The sequence below is a fragment of the Pimephales promelas genome, chromosome 17 (assembly GCF_988280905.1).
Source record: "Pimephales promelas chromosome 17, fPimPro1.hap1.1, whole genome shotgun sequence".
Classification (NCBI taxonomy): Eukaryota; Metazoa; Chordata; class Actinopteri; order Cypriniformes; family Leuciscidae; genus Pimephales; species Pimephales promelas.
Genome location: NC_142785.1, coordinates 17,209,793 through 17,233,922, shown reverse-complemented (window position 1 = coordinate 17,233,922; position 24,130 = coordinate 17,209,793). Strand labels below are relative to the sequence as shown.

Sequence of the window (24,130 nt, the reverse complement as noted above, 5' to 3'; positions counted from 1 at the left end):
CCTCTTCTCTTCACTCTCTCACTTTCTGTCACTAAAAGAGAGATTTGAATACAGATGTGAGGACTTCTGCTACTTTAGACTGCGTGACAGCTGTGAAAGTCACGCTCTAGACTAGAGTGTTATCTACAGTGTTCGTTTTTGATATTTTTGTTTGGATAAAGTATTTATAAATATATTTCAAAACATGCAGTCTTGGCTGAGCTGAATAAATGTTAAGTGTATCTTTAAAAAGGTAAGCGCGTTTGTCTATTTCGCGGGAATTCTCACTGACTAGGAGAGCTTCTCTTGACCGTTTCGGTTTTGAACACGTTTGGTCTGAATTGATGTTTTTGCCTTGCTTGCTTTACATGACACTTCCGAATGTTTTTACCACATCAACACATATTGACCAACATGTGTGTGAGCTCATAAACATTATAATAGTAATTTTTTTCTATTTTTACATTTTCTGTAGACGTTTTCTGTAGGCTACGTTTTCTGACTGACAGCGAGTCCAGTATTGATTAAGAAGTGGTTTCCAGTTGTTTTCCTACGTTGTTTCTAAGGTGTATAAAGTGGTTTCGTTGAGGGTTGCTGGGCAGTTGCTAAGGTATTCAAAGTGTTGCATTTTGGTTGCTTTAGGTGTTTTACTTCATGTTGCATTTTTGTCAAAAGGACCTCAAATTTCTATTATTTTATCATTAATTATAATGTTATTACTAACAATAAGGTAACTACTACTAATAAATGAGCCAACACTTTTACTTTCAGTATTACATCAATTTATTTTGATTAATAAGTCATAAGCAAGCTAATTATGCACATTGAAATATGAAGAGTTTCATGAAATTTCTATTTGAATATAATTAAGTAATACTTAAATATCATTAGTCCTAAATACAAATATCTGTTCATTGTATTAATGAAAGTTATTAATAAAAGGTAACCAAGTGAAAAGTCTCATAAGGTACATTGGCATGAGAATAATGGATTCAGTTATTCAACGATTTGCTTACCAAGGCTGAATTTATTTGATTAAAAATACAATAAAAACAGTAATATTCTGAAATATTATTCCAATGTGAAATAGATGTTTTCTATTTGAATACATTTTAAAATGTAATTTATTTATGTGATGTGGAAGCTGAATTTTCAACGCATTCTCACCCCAAGGCGTCACCTTTGACCATGCTTCAATATTTGACGTTTTAGGCGCCCTTTAGCGTCACTTACATGACGCGATCCTACGGCGTCATCTAACTGACACTAAAGGAAAGCGTCAGTTAGAGGACGCGGTTAGGTTTAGGTGTGGGGTGGGGGTAGGGTACACGCGATCCTAGGGCGTCATCTAACTGACGCTAAAGGGCGCCTAAAGCGTCAGATATTGAAGCATGTCCAAATGCTTCCCAAGGCGTCAGTTAAGTGACGCCTTGGGGGTGAGAATGGGCTGGAATTTTCAGCATCTTTACGCCAGTCTTCAGTCATCCTTCAGAAATCATTCTAACATGCTGATTTGCTGCTCAATAAACATTTTTTTTTTATAATAAATGTTAAAACACATGTGCTGCTTTTTTCATGATTCTTTGATGAATGAATTTGAAATAGAAATCTTTTGTAAGAATATAAATGTTTAATGTCGCTATCAGTTTAATGCTACCTTGTTGAATAAAAGCATTCATTTATTTAAATATAGTTTTAATCATTAGTGTCAAGATGTGGTGAAGAAATTCATAACTGAAGCTTTTATTTATGTTTGTTTGCTAGATGACTTAACTTGATAGTGTTTAAAGTGGATGCTTGCACAATGCACATACAACATGTATGATATGTGGGAAAGACATGTTCTACATGTCTTTCGGGAGTAAAAAGTTAATGGTTTATTATTACAGTGTTGACAAACTGAGGTGGAACAAGGAAATACAGGCTATTCAGATGTCCGGAGTGGTTTTGGTGTAGAGAAATCCTGCCCCTGAAACTAGAGAGAGGCTGAACAACATACATTTACTGTTTCCATCCCATTTATGGAGATTATCAGTGTATAAACTTAAACGTCAGTGTGTGTCTGTTCCTCGGTTAGGAGTCTGTCTGTCATTCCTGACAAATGCCTGTTTGCCTCTATGGGGCTTCTGGGCTTTATATGATTCATTTGTGTGCATTTGCATTTGGCACTTGTCCACTTTTCGTTGCTGCCACAACAACAGTGATACAGTTATTATGCTATCTGAATGCAGCACATTCAAGTTGTCTATTCTCCAGGCTTCTTCTGGAGACAAACAAATGAGCCAGTGATGCGTTGATGATGCAAACGTTACAAGTGCTGGCCCGTGACTCACTGGCGCTGTTGGTTTGTTTGACTGACTCAGCTGGCGATGATACAGAGATTGTGAATGAAACCCTCTTTTAGCGGCGACCCCGAACGATGGGGCATAAAAGGAAAAGCCATCCCTGACCCCTACATGTCATGATCTGTCTTAGGTCTGGATAGCTTCAGCTGCCCAACTGACTGACCTTTGCATCATGAAGTTCAGCTCAGAAAACAGCGCACATACAGAAGTGTTCTCTTGCGTCTTGTGCTTAAAGAATGCTGTCAAGAAGAATTGATTTTCTATTCCTAACCCTAACTAGTCTGTATAAAATTATTTCATTCATGCTATTGCATGTGAATAATAAACCGTAGGGCTTTGTAAAATATATATATTGTTGATTATCTTCATTCGCACCGCCAATGGTGTTTGTGTGTGTAACCATAGCGACAAATGACCAACTTTCGGATCCTGCACTTAAAATTTCGTTTTTAAAAAATATAATTATGTATTGTATGTATAGGCAGGCAATGCAAAACTAAATCTTATGAGTTATTGCTTTGCTTCAACAACACTCTGTTTTTTCCCCTACAGTCTTGACTTGGTCTTGGTCTTGTCTTTGTCTTGATACCCTCTGGTCTTGGTAGTGTCTTGGTCTCAGTTTAGGCGGCCTTGACTACAAGTCTAGCTAGAAGATATATATAGTTTTTTTCTTTGTTGCAATATTAGTCTGCCAAGAGTATAAAAACAAATAGCCGCTTGCATGGCACAAGATACTGAGAGAGCGTTTGAGATAGTAAATTAAATCACAAAATATTGCAATGTTTTGAAAGCCGTTTGTTTGACAAAAATTACAGTTTGCATGTTGTATATATGGAGACAGAATAGATGATTTTCATAGCATTGGAAAGTGAACTTTCTGTGGCATGTGAGCAGCCTCAGGCTCAAACTAAATGTGCGTATGTCCACAAGTCTAAACGTACACGATTAGAAAAGTCCAGAATGCTCAGAGAATTCTTCCTGAGCATTGTTTCACTGCAGAGGTTTACCTTTGGACCCTAGTAATATATTGTGTCTGCTAACAACTTGGTAACTTGGGTCACTGTTATAATATCCATAAAAGTTTATGGAGCTGAGTTAAGGCTTTTTTAATGCAGTCAGAAAGAACTTTAGTGGAGTATACTGAAACAGACATGGACTGAAATATAAAACTTACCTTATTTTTATGTAAAATAGGCTCATAATAGATTATGACTTACCGGTAATAAAAATGTCACACTATTATTGGTGGAAAGCTGTTGATGAACAGAACTTTATTAAAGGGCACCTATTATGCCCCTTTTTACAAGATGGTATATTGGTCTCGGGTGTCCCCAGAATGTATTTGTGAAGTTTCAGCACAAAATACCCCATAGTTAATTTATTATAACCATTTGAAAAAGTCATTTTTGGGGCCTGTATTAAAATGAGCTGTTTTGGGCTATACAACCTTAAATGCAAATGAGCTGCATATCCCCGCCCTGCCTTTGGATGAGGGCGTAACTTGATACCTATGGCAGTCAGTAATGAATCGGATGTTGAATCGGAATGAATGAATCTATATATAAATAGTCTCTGATCAGACCCAGATGACGAAGAGACTCCAGCAGAATAAACACAAATGAGAATGGACCAGTACATCTCGGTATGGTTATTTGATACATTTATGTACTTATAGAGTTGTAATCGCGTCCCTTTTGAAATTATGGATGTGCAACACACAGACACACACACACACACACACACAAACACTAATGTTGGCGCAATTTTTTTGAAACTACATACACATACTGTGATAAAGTTTGCTACGTAAGCGAAATTACATTTATGCGAGGGACCTGTTGCGTCATGTTTACATGTCATACAGGTGCTTCTGTGGCAAATGTGAGAAGATGGCTAACTTACAAAACAAGAACATATATTTTTAATACAATATCTTTAAAAATATATATATATTTATAAACGTGTGGTTACACACTATACAAACATAAATGATATACATAGACATCCTACGACGACAACAACATTAGACGCATTTGTTGTTGAATTGGCTGACATCGACAGAAATTTGCTCAAAAATCATAAAATACACTTACTGTTGACGACGATCCACAATTGAGGATTAACTTTGAAGCAAGACCTGTTTTGAATTGACCCTTGTTCACAAAACAGTCAGTTAGAAAATGATTCGCTCAAACATAAACTTATTTACGAAGGAAAGGCGCCATTTAAACTTCCAAAATACAATACATCCACTGTGTTTTCAGTGGCTCTGATGTCGGAAGTAAGTGAAAACTACTATATATGTCATTATTACATCCCATTCCACAACAGAACATTTATGTTTCCAAGAGACATTACCGGCTGTCGTTGAAACAATGGAGGATGGTGTACAGATCACCGAGGGTGGGGTCTATGCCACAACCACACTGTCAATCAAACCCCTGTCTCACTTCTACGTCACAAATAGCTGAATCTCAGAACAGCTCGTTCTGAGACAGTGCATATGATTTATTGAGATTGAAAAAAAAACACTGGGTGGATTTTTATCATTCTAGGGTGGTTTTGCTCACACACTGCCAACACACATTTATGTTCAAACACCATGTAAAAGTGAATTTTCCATAATAGGTGCCCTTTAAAGAGATGTTTTTGTAAATCTTCTATTGATAATGGGAGCAGTAATTCATCAAACGATGATAAAATGAAGGAGAAGAGTGTTGCTTGCTATACAGTTGCACTATGCAAATTACTGTCAGTGTCAGCCCATGATGCCTTGCTCTATTTACTGATTTGTTTAGTTTCTGTGGAGAATGTGGCGGAAGCAGACTCATCTCATTCTTCATTAATTGTCTCCTGAGTCTTTTTCATAAAATTCACAGCATTAAGGCTAAGCCAACTTTTAAATAGCATATACACGGTATTTCATATGTTTAATGTAATAAAACCCATTCATTAATTTATTCAAGAATGCATTAACCGGGAGATACTGTACTCTTTCAGAAGATGTGTTGTAACAACCCCTAGCGTATAACAGTGAAAACATGAAGCCGTCACTATTTCTCACAAACAATGTGATAACTCATCAATGAGCATATGCATGGATCCAATACATTTTACACCACATCCGTTTTCTCTCTGTATTTAGGTTCCAAAACTGACTATATTTACCTGAATACTCTCTGCAAGACGGACATTTTGACATCATTTTGTATGTTTGACCGTTAAACACAATGAGGCTCAAAAAGATGCTCATACAGCAACATTACACACTAAAGAAAGTTAATAGGTCCTCTTTAAGATTATGATTAAGATGTGTACACTTATGTAAAAATTAGGGCTGTGCAAAAGTTAATTGCGATTAATCGCATCCAAAATAAAAGTCTGCGTTTACATAATATATTTGTGTGTGCTGTATATGATTATTTTGTATATAAAAATACACACACATGCATGTATATATTTAAGAAAATATGTTATTAATATATAAAATATTTATATTTATATAATATAGATTATGTATTTATAAATATATACAGAATTTAAGCGCAAATAATTCTTAAATATATACATGCATGCATAGGTATTTATATATACAAAATAATCATATACGGCACACACAAATATATTATGTAAACACAGACTTTTATTTTGGATGCGATTAATCGCAATTAACTTTTGCACAGCCCTAGTAAAAATGTAAAAAAAAAAAAAAAAAACAGCACTGGTCATAGGGATCTTCATGTGGTATTTTTGGCAAGAAGTAATCCCTCAGTAATTGCTTTCAGCAATTAGAAGTTTGGGTTTGTTTATAAAAAGCATTATGCTGTGTACATGGAATGTTGTCCCGATGATGTGGCAGTGCAGTAAGGGTAAGCCACACAAGCTGCGACTCATTCTAATTTAAATATTCAGGAAAAATAACAGTTTCGTGAAAGGAAATGTGGATTGCAATGTTTGTTCTTATAAAGCTCCTGCTGTAGTTTGGTCCAGGTGCTTGGCACCAAGTTACAAACAAATTACCTAACAACGTCCCTTGGTGGAAAGTATGATATAAGGTGGTAAACTATGTCTGGAGGACCATAGTGCTGTGACACTTTTAGACTTTTGCTATGCAACCATTTGAGGGGCTAAAACATGTCTTTTGTGCCATCAATGAGGAAATGGAGCAAGAGCAGAGGCTATAAATTTTAGAAGAGAAAGAGCCATTCTGAATGATGTTTAGATCTGCACTTCTTTAGGTGCTGGTGTGCCACATTTGGTTTGTCTCTTACTGTTTCCTGTTTAGTTGTCTTTGTTTTGTTCTTCCTGCTCTCACGGTAAATGGGCCTGACTGTGTTGCACAGTAACAGTGTGGTCCTGTTAGTTTCTACAGCCAGTGTGAAACAAACAGCTGTGATATTGTATTTTGAAAATACTCAAGAAGTACATGAAGATGGAAAAGGTATATTAATCATTTGGAAAATAGTCTTCACATACTGTGGCGTCTTCACAGTCCAGGCGGGCCACTCAAAATGCCACTGAAATGACTCACTTCACCTTTAAGGTATGCGTCGCAAACATAGTGATTAAACTGTGAAAAGTTCAGTGAGTTTGAAGTGATTTACGGAAATTGAATAGCCATAAATATTTTGCTTTTTTTTCTTCATTTTTCATATTGTGTGAATATGTCTAAGCGCAAGAAGACGCGAATCAGTGCTCATTTCAGTATTTGCATGTAGTATTAGACCTGGCTTTCTGGCCGCATGCTTCGGAGTTCCCACACAGTTCCCAGTCCCAAGCGAACATTTAAATTGTCAAAGCTTAAACTTTCGTGACGATGCAGGATTGCCCCGTCAATGTCCCGAGCATCGTTCACATTTGTTTACATTAATGTTCTCTCAACATTTCATTATTAGTGGCCAAAGCTGTTTTGGTGCTTGTCGAGTGTATTTTAGGCCCTGTATAGAAGTCTCTCACACAAATAGTCTTTGTTCTTTAGTTTTTTGTTTTCTGTTCACATTTTTTATCCCTATGGTGCTTTGGTTGCCATGGAGAAATCAGGCTGTTGTGTTGGTTACCCTGGGGACTGTCTTCCATAGTGTGCCCCAGGCATTCAAACAAGAGCATTTAAATGTTGTGAAGGCCTACTGATGTTTGAGCTCAAACATAACAGATAGACTTTACTGATTATACGTGCCATTTTTTGTGCAATTTGGTTTTTCACACTCATAGTGGCTAAATGTGTAAAGTTTACACCATATTCTTTAGGACAGCTGTTTGGTTTAATTAACCAATAATAGGTTAACCAATAATAGGTTATATTTAGCAAGGTTATGCTATATACAGTAGTATAGTAAGTAGAGTATAGACATAGAGTATAGAAAAAGGTTGTTGTCAGGCAGATCATTGACCTTTGATCATTATAGAGTCATGTCACGTCAGGTATAATGCATAGTTATTTTGGAACAATTGAATTTTCAAGCATTTTTTTAGCTGATGTTGTTTTCTTGGCCAGAAGCTCCTAACCTCACCTTTGTCTGCTGAACCACTGACCCCTAAATTATTGACTTGAAGAACCCCTTGAGACTTTAAATGAAATCAGAAAAAATGTCTTCATATACAGTATGTCTTCAACCACATCGCTTTAACCACCTGGCTCTATTCTCTCATATAGGCCCACTTTAAAAAAAAAAATATATATAGATATTTATACATTTTGTATATTTAGACAATTTATTATATTTTTAATGCATCCCACAAATATGGCAAATTCCTGATATCCGAAATCCTTGTCCTTGTGTGGAAACATCCTATAAATCATACGAAAATGATTTATCACATATAAAATGTGAAAATGTGGAAAGTTTTCTGTGAGGGTTGTCTTTAGGGTTAAGGTTAGGGGCAACTCAGTGTGTCTCTATCTCTCTCTCTCTGTGTGGAAAGCTTTTATTATTAACACTATCAAATAAATGAAAAATAAATCATGTAAAAAAAGTAATTTATGAAAATTATGTATTCTTTAAATTTGTCATTTGCATTTTTCTTACACAAATCTGTTGTTGCATAATGAACCTGCTGTCATTAGATATGCAGTAAACTGATGCTGTAACAAATGTCTGACAAAGTTGCATCATTTTTTTCAAACAAAAGCCTTAATTAGAAGCCTTAAATTAGAAGAATTCTTGACATTCCCTTGTGTACCTGTTTCTAAATTGTCTTTCAACGTGCATGAAGAAAGTTCTTGCCTGACATCTGATACCTGATATAAACATTTGGCTAATTAATTACCAACCGATTGTCACACATAGCAAACACACAAGTTTATTTGGGGTTATTCCCATTGGCATTGCTTTGTAACCATCATAAGTAAAAAAAACAGCTCTTATGGAATGTGTTTCTGTCATAACTCGCTCTATAGGTAATAATAATGGTTGCATCATTGCTCAAGGCAGCCACAGATTGGGACAGCACACTCATAGTACTGTTGATGTCTCCTGTGAGTTTCTCACACTTGTTTTGGATGAGAAACTAAGAGGAACAAAGTATAATTGGTAGATAAATGGTACAAATAGTTGTGATTTTTGCAGATTATTCAATATTAACAATCACAAGATACAGTAGGATAATACACTTACGTTTAGGTCTGAAACATACTCTGTGCAAGTATGTGTATGTTAAGGGTTAAAGGCTAGTCTGGTTAGCATGACCCTGTTAGCAACTGCTGATAGATGGTGTAACTACATCTGATGAGAAAAAAACATTTCTCCATTGATAGCCATTCACAAGTATCTGTTTATTTTGACTAAATATAATATTTTTTTTTCAGTAAATATTGTCTAAATAGTAAATTATAATTATTAATAAATATTATTACTAATAATTATTATTGAATGTTATTTATTATATTATTATTATTTACTCTTTCTATTATTAAGGGCCCTATTTCAACGATCTGCAATGCGAGTATGTGGGTAAATGGGTTGGTCTGAAGTAGCTACATTACTCACAGGTGTGGTTTGGGCGTAACGTGCAATAAACCAATCAGAGCGTCATCTCACATTCCCTTTAAATGCAGGCACAGGAGACAGACGTTCTCGTCAGGGCTGTGAAAGACAGAGAAGTGACATTATACGGGGATGGGAGAAACCCACCCAAATTAGCTTCAGTTTAACAGGCGTAAACTAATTTGGGTAAATGTGTAAACTAGATTTATTTGATTTTTTCACATCTTCATGGACACCAAAATTATTTCCCTCATGTCGTGTGGTAAAATGTGTGGCAAAAATGGGAACAGCTGCGTCTTTGTAAATTAGAGAAGCAAAGTGAATGCGCGTTGTGCACGTTACATTACAGCCAAACATTCGCCCTTAAAATAGCATCTGAATAGCGTGCCACTGACGTTAGACTAAGTTTTTCCTGGTCTGTGTTTTCTGAAATTTTTGCAAAATAGCAACAGGGAACGTTTGCACCGAAACATGCCTCTTTCCGCTGAACCGCCCCTGGGAGCGGGAAAAGTGTTAGAAAAGTGAGCGGGAAAAGGAATGATACTAGCCTGGCTGCGCCCGCCTACGCACTTCCGCTCAATTTCATTTTCCTTCAGTACTGCGTCTGGGACCGCTCCATATCCTTAGGTTTCCAGAAATCAATTTTTTGTAGGACCAATCAGCGAATAGAGGGAGTGGCTGAGAACGATGACATGTAGTGCGTCAGTTTGAGTTTAGTAATGGCAGCGGAGAAAGACGTGAGAAAAGCTATTCGGTCCGTTGTTGGAAAAGAAACTGCCGAATATACAGAATTTAAAGCCGGATTGTTGTCGTCTCACCTCTTGTTGCACAACGGAGGACCAAGTGAAGGAGGCAGAAAGGTTGGAAGTTTGTGCTGGGCAGCTCGTGCACAATGACCGTGACATTTTGGACTTTAGCCTGGTGTTCGCGGTGTTCGGAAGCCCCGAGTCCTGGTTGCTAAACTATTGTTGAAGATCCGCTCAGGAGTCATGTCAGTCGCTCAGTACATTCCCAACAGTAAATTTACTGATTCTTGTGATGAATAGAACATTTTGAGCCCCTGTGCACTCGTACAGGAGGTTGGTGTGTCAGTTTTACATGTTGTAAATCATACAAATTGGTTGTGATTTAAAAAAAAAATTTGTCATAAATAAAAATTTGAAAACCCATACTTTGGAGACTATATTTGATTTTCAGTTTTAGATGTCAATGGTTAATTTGTTTTAATAAAAAAAAACAACTAAATGCCATATAAAAATGTACAAACACATACTTTGAAGACCATAATTAAGGTAATTAAGAAACAAAAATACGTAATATGAAAAATTGTTGTTTATTACACATCTGCAGACAGACTGATCATTCACTGTAACTTACAGCATTGACTGAATAATCACTGTCCTTCATGTCAAATATACATTTCGAATTAATAATTGTTCCTAGATTAACAAAACCTGCAGCTCTCGTTGACTGAAATCCTATTGTAAATTTAATCCTCTGATCATTCGGAGTTCGGACTTGTTGTTTCTTTTACTGTCTATGGTTGTTTCCAGCCGTTTCGGCGCATGACATACGTCACTCACGACCACACATTAGCGATTGGCTATGGCAGATCGTGAGTGACTCTGGGCAGATCCAATAGATTTGAACTTTAATAGTGAACCCGCCTACAAGGAAGGAAACGTTTCTCAATTGAGGGAGGCCAGACTCTCTGTACAAATGAAATGTATGTACGAGAGTCTGGTAGAACCAGGCTAGAATGATACATGCGTCGGTGTACAAAGTCAATTGCGCTGGGTGTAAGATAGGGCCATTGTGTCTTTGTATTATTTGGCTAATCTTTAGAGTGGCCATATTACGCCATTTAAAAAACAAACAAAAAGAAAACATAATTTTTTCCCGTCTCTATGAAGCCTCTCCACCCAAAAAACACAATGTCAGCTGGACCATTGTTGTGTTTGGTCAACTGCTTCGAGCGTGTTTGGGACATACCAACTGTAAGTTTCAACACTACTAATAACTCAACCAGGCATCACCCCTTTTTTGCATACACCTTGGGTGGGAATTATTTAAATGAGGAATATTATGACATGTTCATTCTCAGAATAAAAGTCAAGACTACGAACGCGGCGTTTCAGGGTGTTCAGAAACAGCGCGCACTGAATATCCCTTTGGAGTGGGATATCTTTTGCTTTGTAACTTTGCAGACATTTTCCATGCTCAAACAGCAACATTACACACTAAAGAAATACCATAATAGGTCCTCTTTAATGTCACAGATAAGGACAGTGGAAAATTTGAGACTGTACATTCTTATGGCATCGGACAGTGCATGAGCACTCATAAGCAAAGATTTCAAAATCCAGTAAAGTTAAATGGGGAAATATTCTAATATCTTAATTTAAAAACAAATATTTTTATATTTTTTTAAACATTAAATATTACACAATACTGAAAACCGCATATCCAACATGACATCATGACTTTTGCGTAAACATACACGCCACTTTCGAATCAAGTGGTGTGTTATCTCTACGCATGTTGAGCTATCTACGCCATTAACGTCCGAGTGAGTCCGCGTGTCTGTACACACCGTCAAATGTCCGTGCGAAACGAAGCAAAATTTAGATCATGTAGAATATAAGCTGTTGTAGATGTACCTAGGATGGTAAGGGAACAGTCATAAATGCCATTAACCCCAGTGACGGTTAGGTTTAGGGACGGGGTTGAGGTAAGTCATATATTTATATATACAGTAATAATGTTAAGTCAACGGCGTTCATAAACACGCTGAAAAGCGATTATGCATCTTGATAGCACGCCAAAAATGGAAATACGAATGAGATCAGTCTGGCATATCCTATATTTCCTCTGCAGCACACATTGTGTCAGCCTAGATCAAATTTGAATATTTTCTGAGCATGTTAAAGTTTTGACATGTCCAATCTTTTAACTTGTTAGCTAGCTACCTAAATGTATCCAGTTTAATTGCACAGATATTTGCAGGTAACTCAGTTGGCTCATTGAGTACTGAGGTTTAGTGCTGCTAACTCTAGAACTCATTTTAAAGCTGATGTGTATGTGGCCTTATTGTGTCCAGGATCAACAGCTTTTCAGGTGCCTGCTTCCCATTAGTGTTGTGAACAGGTTTGTGTGCTGATATCCTGTTTGTCCTGAAAGCAAACTCTCTTATCTCTCCCTTTTGTTTGGTATTTTTATATATATATATATAAAAGGAGGGACTTGACCTGGAAGTATCACTCAACTGTGTAAGCCTTTAACATGCTCACAATCACACACACTGTTAAACGCTTCTCTGCTCCCAAGACATGCAGGGCAATACGATCAGGTATCCGAGGCTGTGATCTAATCTTCTTTGAGCTGAAGAGAGTCCCGTCACACGGCTCAGTCTTTAGCACTTATTTACACCAATAAGCGTTCCTGTTTTAGGAACAATCCGGCTGGGCCAGGAGGTCTGGGATGAGAGGAGATCTGACAGCCAGTGTGTCTGTGACATGATGGGTTCAGTTGTGCCTGGAGTCTCATAAAGAACAGGATCAGGGCTTGTGATTGTGGAGTGGAAGGCAGTTTGTCACGTCAGCTTAGATCATCGTTGAAGCATGCATGCTTTCACATTCTGATTTTGGTGACTTATGTAATTCATAGGGTGAAATCAACACAGAGCAGTAGTAGGGTCATCAGTATTATAAAATGTACTTATCAATAATTGTTTAAAATAGCAAGTTAATGAAACATTAAAGGCGCAGTAAGCGATTTCTGAGAAACGGTGTTGAAAATTTAAATCAACGCCTAAACAAACAATATTTTAAATACATCAGGATATTTTCTAGATGAAGAAAAATGTTGTTTTAAAAATGTTAAAGCTACATTGTGTAACTCTTTTAGTTTATTCTTAGCTAAAACACTTAGTTATTTCATATATGTGCTCATTAATGTATATTTACATCATTCAAGTTATAAAGTATTCTCGTGAGTGTATAATATGCCATTGAAAATACATACGGGTAAGGGGTTCTAGTGTCGGTTGCCATGTTGCCCCTCCATCTTGAAAGTACATTAGCCAAAGAGGGACATACCCGTTAATTCAAGCTTCGCCTTTCGTTTTTACGGTTGAGTTAACAATCATGGAGGAGATTGAACTGGAAGCCATGTTAATCTTGGACTACATTGGCCACCGTAGGAGTTAAAACGAAATCGGAATTGAGAGGAACAGAAACTAATATTCACTGGATGGTCATACCTTTTCACCGCTAGATGGGGGTAAAAATCACACAGTGTAGCTTTAGGTTGCTTTGTTTCTTTTGTTTGTTTTTTTTTTTTTGCTTTTTCGCCGAGACCACTATAAGCTGTTGTTGTTGTTGTCTGATGTCAGTCGCCAGTCGTTGTATAGTGTGTTAGTTTGTTATTTTGGGACTGGAGCAGTGAAGCAAGAGGTGTGTTTGTTTAGGTGACGATTTCAAATATTAACAGCGTTTCTCAGAAATCGTTTACTGTACCTTTAAGACCATTGTTTTCTATTTAGCTTTCAATTTATTGAAACAGTATTTAAACTGTTATTGTTTTATTATAATAATCTATTTAGGCTTGTCACCTAAATATATTATAACATATGAACTGAATTGATAGTTATTCCAAACAGTTTATTATTTTTTGTTTTGGCAAGAATTTTCATTTTATTGTTTTGTGCTGAAATACCGCTATTGTGTTGCTACTATCAAATAGTGTCTCACAAGGTTTGTTCTCTTTAGAGGGCCCTGTGTATCTGCCAAGAATAAGGAGAGGTTATTCTGTTGATTGACATATTCATGGCAATTGAGAGCTGATGACATCGTTTTGTAATTGAATTTCCCACGTAAGTCTGTGTAGTGCTGTTAGCGAGTACTAATAAGCCAAATGTCAGCTTTGATAAGTGTGTTATATAAATACATCAGCAACACAAGCACTTACGCAACCCCTCGGATAAACAGATCAAAAACGCTTTCATTCAGTTGAGTACCGTTTGTTTTTGTAAGTCTACAAATGATGCTTCTATTGTGTGGTGGTTTTGGATCTAAATGTAATATTTGCCTTATCATTCGTCCATAAAGTCTGAATCCCTAGTGTTGACTTTGATCACTGGGAATGCTGGGAAGGGCAGGTTCCTGCAGGCAGAATGAGGCGGAGTTTTACTGGCAGATGTGTGTTAATGACACAGTCCACATCGAGCTCATTCTTGCTTTCACTGGAATTCATAACAAATATATCAAGTAAAAATACAACCAGTGTGTTGTTGCATTTTTACTTTTTTGATTATTAGCATGTTGGTATGTCCATGCATCAAGAAACGACTAATCCCACACCTTTTGTACTTGGAAATGTTGTTAAATATTTAATTATTATATTTTAACTTTTTTTTTTAGTTTTTGGCATTGATCAGCCTTTTAATGTTCATTATATATATATATATATATATATATATATATTTTTTTTTTTTTTTTTTTTTTTTTTTTTTTTTTTGGGGATACATGATGTATAATTAATATTCAGTAAATTTTGCATGTCATTATTTTAATTTTAGGGTAAACTATCCCATTAGTCGCCTAATGATGGTGAATGATATGCTTTGTTTCCACTAGACAGTTATGTGTGACAGTCTAGTTAGCCTTAGATACTTGCCAAAAATGGCCAGACGCATAGAAGTGTCAAAAAGTGTTTGCAATATAACTTTCCAATCGTCGTCTGTAATCTGCTTTCCCATAAATCTTCATGCTTCAGTGTGAGCTGACCAAGCCTCCGAGGTGTGGCCATAATAAGCAGATTAGATTGTTGATAGTGAAAGCCAAAGGCATGAAGCGTCTGTGGTTGATGTGACCTCAGAGGACAGAGGTTCGTCATGGAGTTGAGCCTACATGTACAGTTAAATGAGTTCATGGCTAGAAGGCACATACTAACCAGACACTCCTCCAGTAAGGCCAGGTGATTGTTTGCTTTGCTTTTAATAATCTGTTTGATCCTTCTCCGAATTAAAAAAAGCTTGTGTGTGTGTGTGTGTGTGTGGTTAAACTCTACATTATGCAATCCTTGTCCTTGAGGATATTGTTTTGTTCCCCGAGGTAATATGGCTTATAATTCATATTCAAGTGATGTTTTCTGTAATGGATATGTTTGGGGGAAGGATTATGGTTATAGGGAATAGAGCCCGACCGATAAAGGATTTTGAAGGCCGATACCGTTATTTGTTGGTTTTAAAATTCGATATTCCGATATATCGGCCAATATTTTTTTGTTTTTCAGAAATGCGCAACAAAACATTAACAGATTTAGTTATTTGTAGTTATTTATGAGTTTTAACTAAAAGAATGCATTTTAATGCATTTTATTGTCACAACAGGACAGACTGATGATAGTGGCATTAGCTAGCTTTGTGGTTAGCTAGTCTATGATGAGCCGTAATTTAGCAATGGATAACGTCATATTGCAAATTGTAAAACATACATTTTCAATATAACAGGCCAAGGAGAGATGATACGTCTCAATGCTGTAACTGTCACGAAACTTCAGTCACGTTGTCAAAAGTTAAAAGGACAGTCAGTCAACTACACTTTAACAACGTAACGTTACTATTACTAGCTAATTCCGCTTCACTTTCGGCTTATTTAACAGCAGCAAAACTGGACATGATTGTCACAAACTTTGTCATGCTTATTTGAGTTAAGAGAACTGATGGGGATGTTCTTTTAATTGTTATTCAAGCAATGTGGTCTCGTGACCAACTCACCATGAACACACTTCACCGATGATCTCACTTGCGGATAACTGTCTCTCTCTGCCCGACTCTGGCTGGATCATTTTCATTTTATTTTTGAAATATTCATTTATTGGCCATTATAACTGCCGATACCGATAATTTGGAAAATGCCTAATATCGACCGATCATATCGGCCTGCCGATAAATCGGTCTGGCTAATAGGGAATATAATATAGTTTTTTACAGTATAAAAATTATTATGTTTATTGAAAATCCCCTTAAAACATAAAAACCCAATGTGTGTGTGTTTTTATAAGGACACTTCTATGGATAACAGATGCCCCCCCCCCCCCCAACCACTTTCATAGGCAGTGCACACACTGACATCACTACTCACCAGTCAGCACAGTGACATCATCAATAACATCTTTATGTTTAATTACTTGCTGTTACCGCTGATGTCAAAGGTTACTGTACATCATGAGGTCACTTGTTAAGTAATGCCTGAACCGAGGACTTCAGTATCACAACATCATTGTTGAAAAACTCAAACATGGTGTCACATTTCTTCTTTCAGAATAGTCTATTGTACAGTGAAAGAGTGCTGGTCGACAATAAAGCCATTATTTTCTTCCACAATTATTTACACTACCGGTCAAAAGCTGTCCAATGCTGTATTTATTTAATCAAAGATACCGTAATAACGTTTTTTTTTTTAATTATTATTATTATTGTGAAATATTATTACAGTTTAAAATAACATTTTTTTCTATTTTAATATAATTTAAAATGAAATATATTCCTGAATTTTCAGCTTCATTACTCCAGTCTTCAGAGTCACATGATCCTTCAGAAATCATTCTAATATGATGATTTGCTGCTCAAGAAACATTTATCATTAATATTGAAAACAGTTTTTGTTGCTTAGCATTTTTGTGGGGAGAAAATTGAATGATTCCAAACTTTGACTGGTAGTGTATACTATATAATACTGTATCTTATGTAAGCTGACACACACAGACTAGTTGAGTAAATCTTAGAGATTATGGAATAATGTTACTGTATCACCCATAATATTTTAAGAGACAAAAGATAGGAGACGGCTTGTTTAAAAAAAAAAAATTAAGAAAATTAATTTTATTAAATGTTTGTTTACACTTAGCGTGACTAGCACAATTCACAATACTGTTTTTGTCTGATTTTATTCCTGATTTGAAATGTGTTGAATGTAAATTGGCTAACTGTTTTCAATCATTCCCCATTTTAAGTTGTGCTTTCATGATTTGAAAAGGGACTTTTCCCAACAACACAAGCATGAGAACTCAATCTGCACTTCTTTCAACACACAACAATAAGAATCAATGCAATGCAAGATATTCATCAGACATCTATCTATCCCTCTCTCTCTCTCTCTCTCTCTCTCTCTCTCTCACACACACACACACACACACACACACAGAAATGTGACTGACAGCAAAATCAACAACAAAAGTGAAAATGAAATGCTTGGAAAACCAGAACTACATGTAGCAAAATTATAGTCACCAACCATGAAATCAAAATGGGAAATTCTTATTATTTTATGGAATATTGCAGTATTTAATTTAAATCCATGCGTTCTTGTAATCTTTAACCAAAACAACTCCACCTCGCTCTTGCAGAAAAGCAATTATGCGTGTTGATAGCATGCCAAAAATGGAAATACGAATTGGCGTGTCATACATACGCCATTTCATGAGATCAGTCTGAATAAATATAAACAGTATGAGTTTGGCAACTATAGATCGAGTCCTTAAACGAAACCATGTAAGAATGAAGTTCCATTTCAAAGAGACTCTCACATCGTGAAGGAGGCATGATTCCAGTATGTGCTGGTACAAATATTTTTATTGTAATACCTGGTTTACCAACATGCGACTGGAATAATTTGCTCTATGAATGTGGTCTATTTCTTAATGGAGCTTGAAGCTAAAGGGGCACATCACAAATTCATTTTGTGGATGAAGCCTCTGTAAAGTGAGGAGACGTGGGTGGAACATGATTGGGCAGAGGGCATGGTCAGAGGGGTGCCAATATCACCATGTGTGCTGCCATCTCCAATGATGGGGTCCTTTGCCACATACCAACTATTGGCTCATACAGAACGCCTCATCACATTTCTTAATTCATTGAAAGAAATACTGATTCCACCCAAAGAGAGAGGCCTGGCATGTCTGTATGTCATAATTTGGGACAATGTGGCTTTCCACCATTCTCACCTTGTAAATGAATGGTTCGCAGCACAGCCTTGTATTATGATGCAATTCCTCCCTGCATATTCGCCTTTTCTGAATCTGAACCCAATCGAGGAGTTCTTCTCTGCTTGGAAGTGGAAGGTGTATGATCAGCATATGATAAGATCAGTGTTTCATAAGCAAATGCCCCTCCTGGAGGCAATGAATGATGGTTGCCTGGCAATCGGTGCAGAGGACTGCCAGGGATGGATACGCCATGCAAGGAGGTATTCCCCTCGGTGGATTTCAAAGGAAAACCTTCAATGCAATGTTGATGAGAACAAATTTTGTCCATTGAGCTTTAGTTTTATCCTGTGTGTTGTTAGCTGTTTTGAAAATGTAATGTCAGAGTGGGCAAATGTGTTTAAGCAATTGAGAAAAAACTGATAATACAACATAAGTCATTTTTGAAGCATGGGAACTGACGCTCTTGCCAAACTCCCCGTGGCTGTTTAACACACTGTTGATTCTTTTTGTATTACACACCTTGCTTACACAAACACTATGGCTTTGTTTCAAACCCTAACTGTCTACAAGGCAGCTAACCTTAGGGTTATATTACCAAATTTCACAATTCTCCATACCAGTTTCTACCGCTGTGTAAACAAAAGTTATTGTTAAATATCATATTTAACTAATTAAAAAGTTAAATATTGATATTTATTATTTGAAATAAATTATAAATTAGTATATAAAAATAAATTGTAATGTACTCAACTTTAAAAAAGTGTACTTTGAATGTTCAAAACAAATTATAAAAATGTTTTATCTTGGTTATACATTCCATTTGATAATTTTGCAAACATTATACCAACGTTGCTTTTGAATGTTCTCAAAATATTCTTAAAATTTAAGAAAATATTAGCCAAACATCCAAAAGTAAAACGTTTTTTTTTTTTTTTAAACATGAACAATGTATAACGAATCGGTTACCTAACGTAACCTCGGTTCTCTCTAGATGAGGGAACGAGTATTGCGTAAGCTAGCTTACGCTACGGGAAAGATTCATCTTTGCTGAGAAGTTGAAGCCAAAAAATTATTCCATAATTTTGTAATCATTGTCAACGCAGTCTCTTCTGAGGCAGACCATGAGCGGGCTAGCTAGCGGCTCATTGGTTCGCTCAGAGAGAATGCACGAACCTATGGGAGAGCGGCGCTGAGTCCGCGGCCAATGAGCGGACGGCGCTCGCTTACTGCGTCACAGCCCGCCAAAAGGGGCGTGGCTACAGTGTATAAAGGTCGCTCTCCCAGCTCGTTCGTTGATTCTGTAGCATGAAGCGAAACGCTATTTGCGCAAGCACGGCCGGGAACGCAATACTCGTTCCCTCATCTAGAGAGAACCGAGGTTACGTTAGGTAACCGATTCGTTCTCTTACGAGAGGTTCTCTCGTATTGCGTAAGCTAGCTTACGCTATGGGAACACCTGGTCAACGCCGTGCGCGCTAAGTAACCACTAAGCATCCCAGGGGAACACCGGGGGAATCTATAAGTGGATGAAGATAATACGGCGGCCAGCATAGCGGCCGTTACTATCTAGTGCAAAAACGCCCAAGGCGGCCGGCGAAGGCGGGCCGTGATGTGAGGGCTAATGCATAAGCACATAGGGGAACACAAGGGGTGAGCCGGTGTGATGGAACTCCCGATAGTGCGGCTTCTATAGGAGGGCTGTGAGTACTAGACCGCCAGAATTTTAGCCTGTAAGGCTGGAACTTCCAAGTTGTAAAATCTGACAAAGGTGGAGGGGGAGGCCCATCCCGCAGCCACACATATGTCGTGAATGGAAATCCCGCAGGACCATGCCCACGATGAGGCCATGCCTCTGGTGGAATGAGCCCTGATGCCCAGAGGGCAAGGCAGGTCTTTAGCGGCATAAGCAGAGGCGATCGCGTCTACTATCCACCTGGATAGGGTCTGTTTCGAGGCGGCTAGTCCCTTGGTGCGGCCACCGAACGACACAAACAGCTGCTCCGAGCGTCTGAACGCGGCAACGCGTGTAGTGTACACTCTGATAGCCCGAACCGGGCAGAGGCGGTCAGCGTCACGTTCGCTATCGGATGCAGGCAGCGCCGATAGAGAGATCACTTGCGCCCTGAAAGGGGTACCAATCGCTTTTGGAACATAACCGTGTCTAGGCTTTAGAATGACTATGGAGTCACTCGGTCCAAACTCTAGGCACGCGGCGTTTGAAGACAGCGCGTGAATGTCCCCCACACGTTTTACTGAGGCGAGAGCCGTCAGAAGAACGGTTTTTAACGAGAGGTATTTTAGCTCCACGGACTCAAGTGGCTCAAACGGTGGGGCTTTCAGAGCTTCTAGAACTATAGAAAGATCCCAGACCGGCACCGTAGGGGGGCGAGGGGGGTTCATCCTTCTGGCTCCCCTGAGGAAGCGGATGATTAGCTCGTCTTTGCCCAGAGACTGGGCGCGCCGGGGTTCAGCGAACGCCGCGACGGCTGCCACGTAAACCTTAAGAGTGGATGGGGACCTGCCCTTATCCAGCATCTCCTGAAGGAACACTAGCAAAGACGAAACCTCGCACGTCCGTGGGTCCAAATTCTTGTCGGTGCACCATTTGGAGAACACAGACCATTTTGCAGCATAGAGCTTTCTGGTAGAATCCGCTCTGGCGTGTTTGATCGTGTTCAAAACCCCTTCTGGCAATTCGACGTGTAGTCGTTGGTCACCCATGCATGAAGCGCCCAGCGCTGTGGATGGGGATGCCAGATCGAGCCGCGGGCTTGAGTGAGGAGATCTGCTCTGATTGGAATGGGCCACGGGGCTGTCTGTGACAGCCGCGTTAGCTCCGGGAACCAAATCTGATTCTCCCAGCGCGGGGCTATGAGGAGCACCGAGTGGCGTGAGTCCCTGATTCTCTGAATGACCTGCGGTAGCAGAGAAATCGGGGGAAAAGCATAGAGCGGGCGGCGGGGCCAATCCTGGGCTAGCGCGTCCTCGCTCTTTGAAAGGAATATTGGGCAGTGAGCGTTCTCTTCTGAAGCGAAAAGATCTATCTCCGCTCTGCCGAATAGGCGCCACAGTGTTTGGACTGTTTGAGTGTGCAGGGACCATTCTCCGGGGGAGACCAGGTTCCTGGACAGCCTGTCTGGACCGTCGTTCAGATGGCCCGGCACGTGCGTCGCTCTGAGCGATAGCAGGTGACTCTGGGACCACAATAGGATGCGGCGTGTCAGATGAAAGAGATTCTTGGATCTGACGCCGCCCTGACGGTTGATGTATGATACCACGGCCATATTGTCGGAGCGAATCAGGACGTGGTGACCGTTTATGCGCGGGAGGAAGCACAGCAGCGCGTTCTCGACCGCGATCATTTCCAGACAGTTTATGTGTAAGGAACTCTCGTGGCTCGACCATTGGCCGGCGGCCGGTGAGCCCTCGCAAACCGCTCCCCAACCCGAGTTGGATGCGTCTGTCGAGATGACTTTCCGGCGAGAGAATGTTCCCATGGTAACGCCCCTCTGAAACCACTCGCTTGCTGCCCATGGCTGCAGTGCAGTGATACAAGTCTGAGTAATCCTGATCATCTGGCGGCCCGTCGTCCACTCGCGGTGGGATACGCGGCTCTTTAACCAGAATTGAAGGGGGCGCATGTGCAGAAGACCCAGCTGTAGCACAGCGGAGGCTGAAGCCATATGACCCAGCATCCTCTGAAGCGATTTCAGGGATGTAAGGGTACCCATCTGAAACGAGGCGGCTAGGCGCTGAACACGGCGCGCGCGCTGTGTGGATAAGCGAGCCGTCATCGTGATAGAGTTCAAATCTATTCCGAGGAACGAAATAGTTTGACTGGGCTGGAGAGAGCTCTTTGTCCAGTTGACAGAGAGTCCCAGCGCTTCCAGATGGTTGAGGAGAACTGTGCGGTGCGACAGCAGCTCCGTCTGGGAATCTGCTAGAATCAGCCAGTCGTCCAGATAATTCAGTATGCGCAGCCCCTGACTTCGCAGGGGAGCGAGCGCTGTATCCATGCACTTCGTGAACGTACGGGGTGCTAAGGATAGGCCGAACGGAAGAACGGCATACTGGTAAACTTGGCCCTCGAAGGCGAAACGTAGGAATGGCCTGTGATGAGGGTTTATCTGGATCTGAAAATAGGCGTCTTTCAGGTCTAGAGAGATGAACCAGTCCCCCTGGCGGACGTGCGCGAGGAGTTTCCTGACTGTGAGCATTTTGAACGGTCTCTTCATGAGCGCTTTGTTCAAAGCCCTGAGATCTAAGATCGGCCTGAGGCCGCCGTCTTTCTTGGGGACCAGAAAGTAACGGCCGTAAAACCCCGACTCGATCATAGATGGCGGGACTCTCTCTATAGCGCCCTTCTGCAGTAGCTTGGCTATTTCTAAGCGAAGCGTGTTCATAGCAGCCGGGCTGACAGTGGATTCGAGCCGCACGCGCGAGCGTGGCGGGCGGCGACGAAACTGTAATCGATAACCATTCTTTATTATGCTTAAAACCCACGGGGAGATGCCGGGGATGGCTTCCCACGCTTTGTAGCATACGGCTAGTGGTTGAATGGCGATTTCGCCCTGATTGCTGCACATTGCGGGCTGGACACTGGGTGTGGGCTCGCTTATAATGTGGAAGGCAACGGGACTTACACTCAGAGAGGAGTTTAAGGGCCTTGAGACAGAGCGGGCAGAGGGGGGACACGCGCACGGGCTCGTGGGCGTGCTTATGTTCTCTGCTGCTGGAGCGGAAAGTGCACGCTCCGTGAGAATGGGCTCTGCGAGAGACCCTGGGCATAAAGTGCTTGTGTGTGTACGTGAGCACATGGTTGTGGGCACATTTTTTACACTTGAGGCTTTTATGCTCTTTTTGTGAACTCTCTGGGTAGCCGTGAAAACGGCTTTTAGTCGCTCGCAAGCGGGCAGGGAAACCGGCTTGTTTGTGGCGGTAAACACTACTGTAGTCAGCGGTGAGACGGGGACTAACAGAGGGCGAAGCTTTGACGGTGGTCCGGCCGCAGCGGGAGAACGCCGTCTTTTTCTCAGCTGTGCTAGGCAGACTTCTGTTGATCAGGCTTCAGCGTGATCTTGGGTCGAGGCCCCCGGGGAGGAGGCTGTCTGCGGCGGCTGTCTGAGCGAGAGCGAGGGCGGCCGCCCTGTCTACGCTGGGGCTGCTGAGCTTGCTGAGGCGGGCGCTGCTGTGTGGTTCTGGCAGGCGGCTCGTGAGAACGGCCCGTCGAAGAACTCGAGCGGCGGGGCAGGAACAAGTTCATGGCCTGAGTCGCTTTTTGAACCTCGGAGAAGCGGTCAACGATGCCCGTGACGGCGGATCCGAAGAGCCCGGTAGGGGAAATGGGCGCGTTGAGGAACGCGGCTCGTTCTGACTCTCCCATGTCGGTAAGCGTGAGCCATAAGTGTCTCTCAGCGACACAGAGGGCGGCCATGCATCTCCCTAGAGCTTGTGCGGCGGCTTTAGTGGCGCGAAGGGAAAGATCCGTAGCGCTTCTCAGATCCGAAAGGACGGGCGGTTGCCTCCCGCTGCTCGCCATTTCACACAAGATGTCGCTCTGGAGCACCTGGAGGACAGACATCGAATGCAGCGCTGAAGCGGCCTGACCGGCGGCAGAATAGGCGCGGGCATGAAAGTTAGAGGTCGCTCTGCACGCTTTAGAGGGAAGCGTATGAGCAGACCGCCATCTAGCAGAGGGCGGGCAGAGATGAGCGGCGACCGAGTCCTCGACGGGTGGCATGGCAGTATAACCCTTCTCGGCAGCTCCGTCCACTGAGCGCAGCGAAGCGGACACATCAGAGTGATTACGGGCCGAGAGAGGAGCATTCCAGGACT

The 24,130-nt window shown here is 40.4% G+C and overlaps 1 protein-coding gene across 2 annotated transcripts in view; it reads left to right on the top strand.

Annotated features, from left to right (window-relative positions):
* ank3b (ankyrin 3b) overlaps positions 1-24,130 on the top strand; it is a 205,528-nt gene that overhangs the window by 141 nt on the left and 181,257 nt on the right. The gene's annotated exons all lie outside the window — the stretch shown is intronic.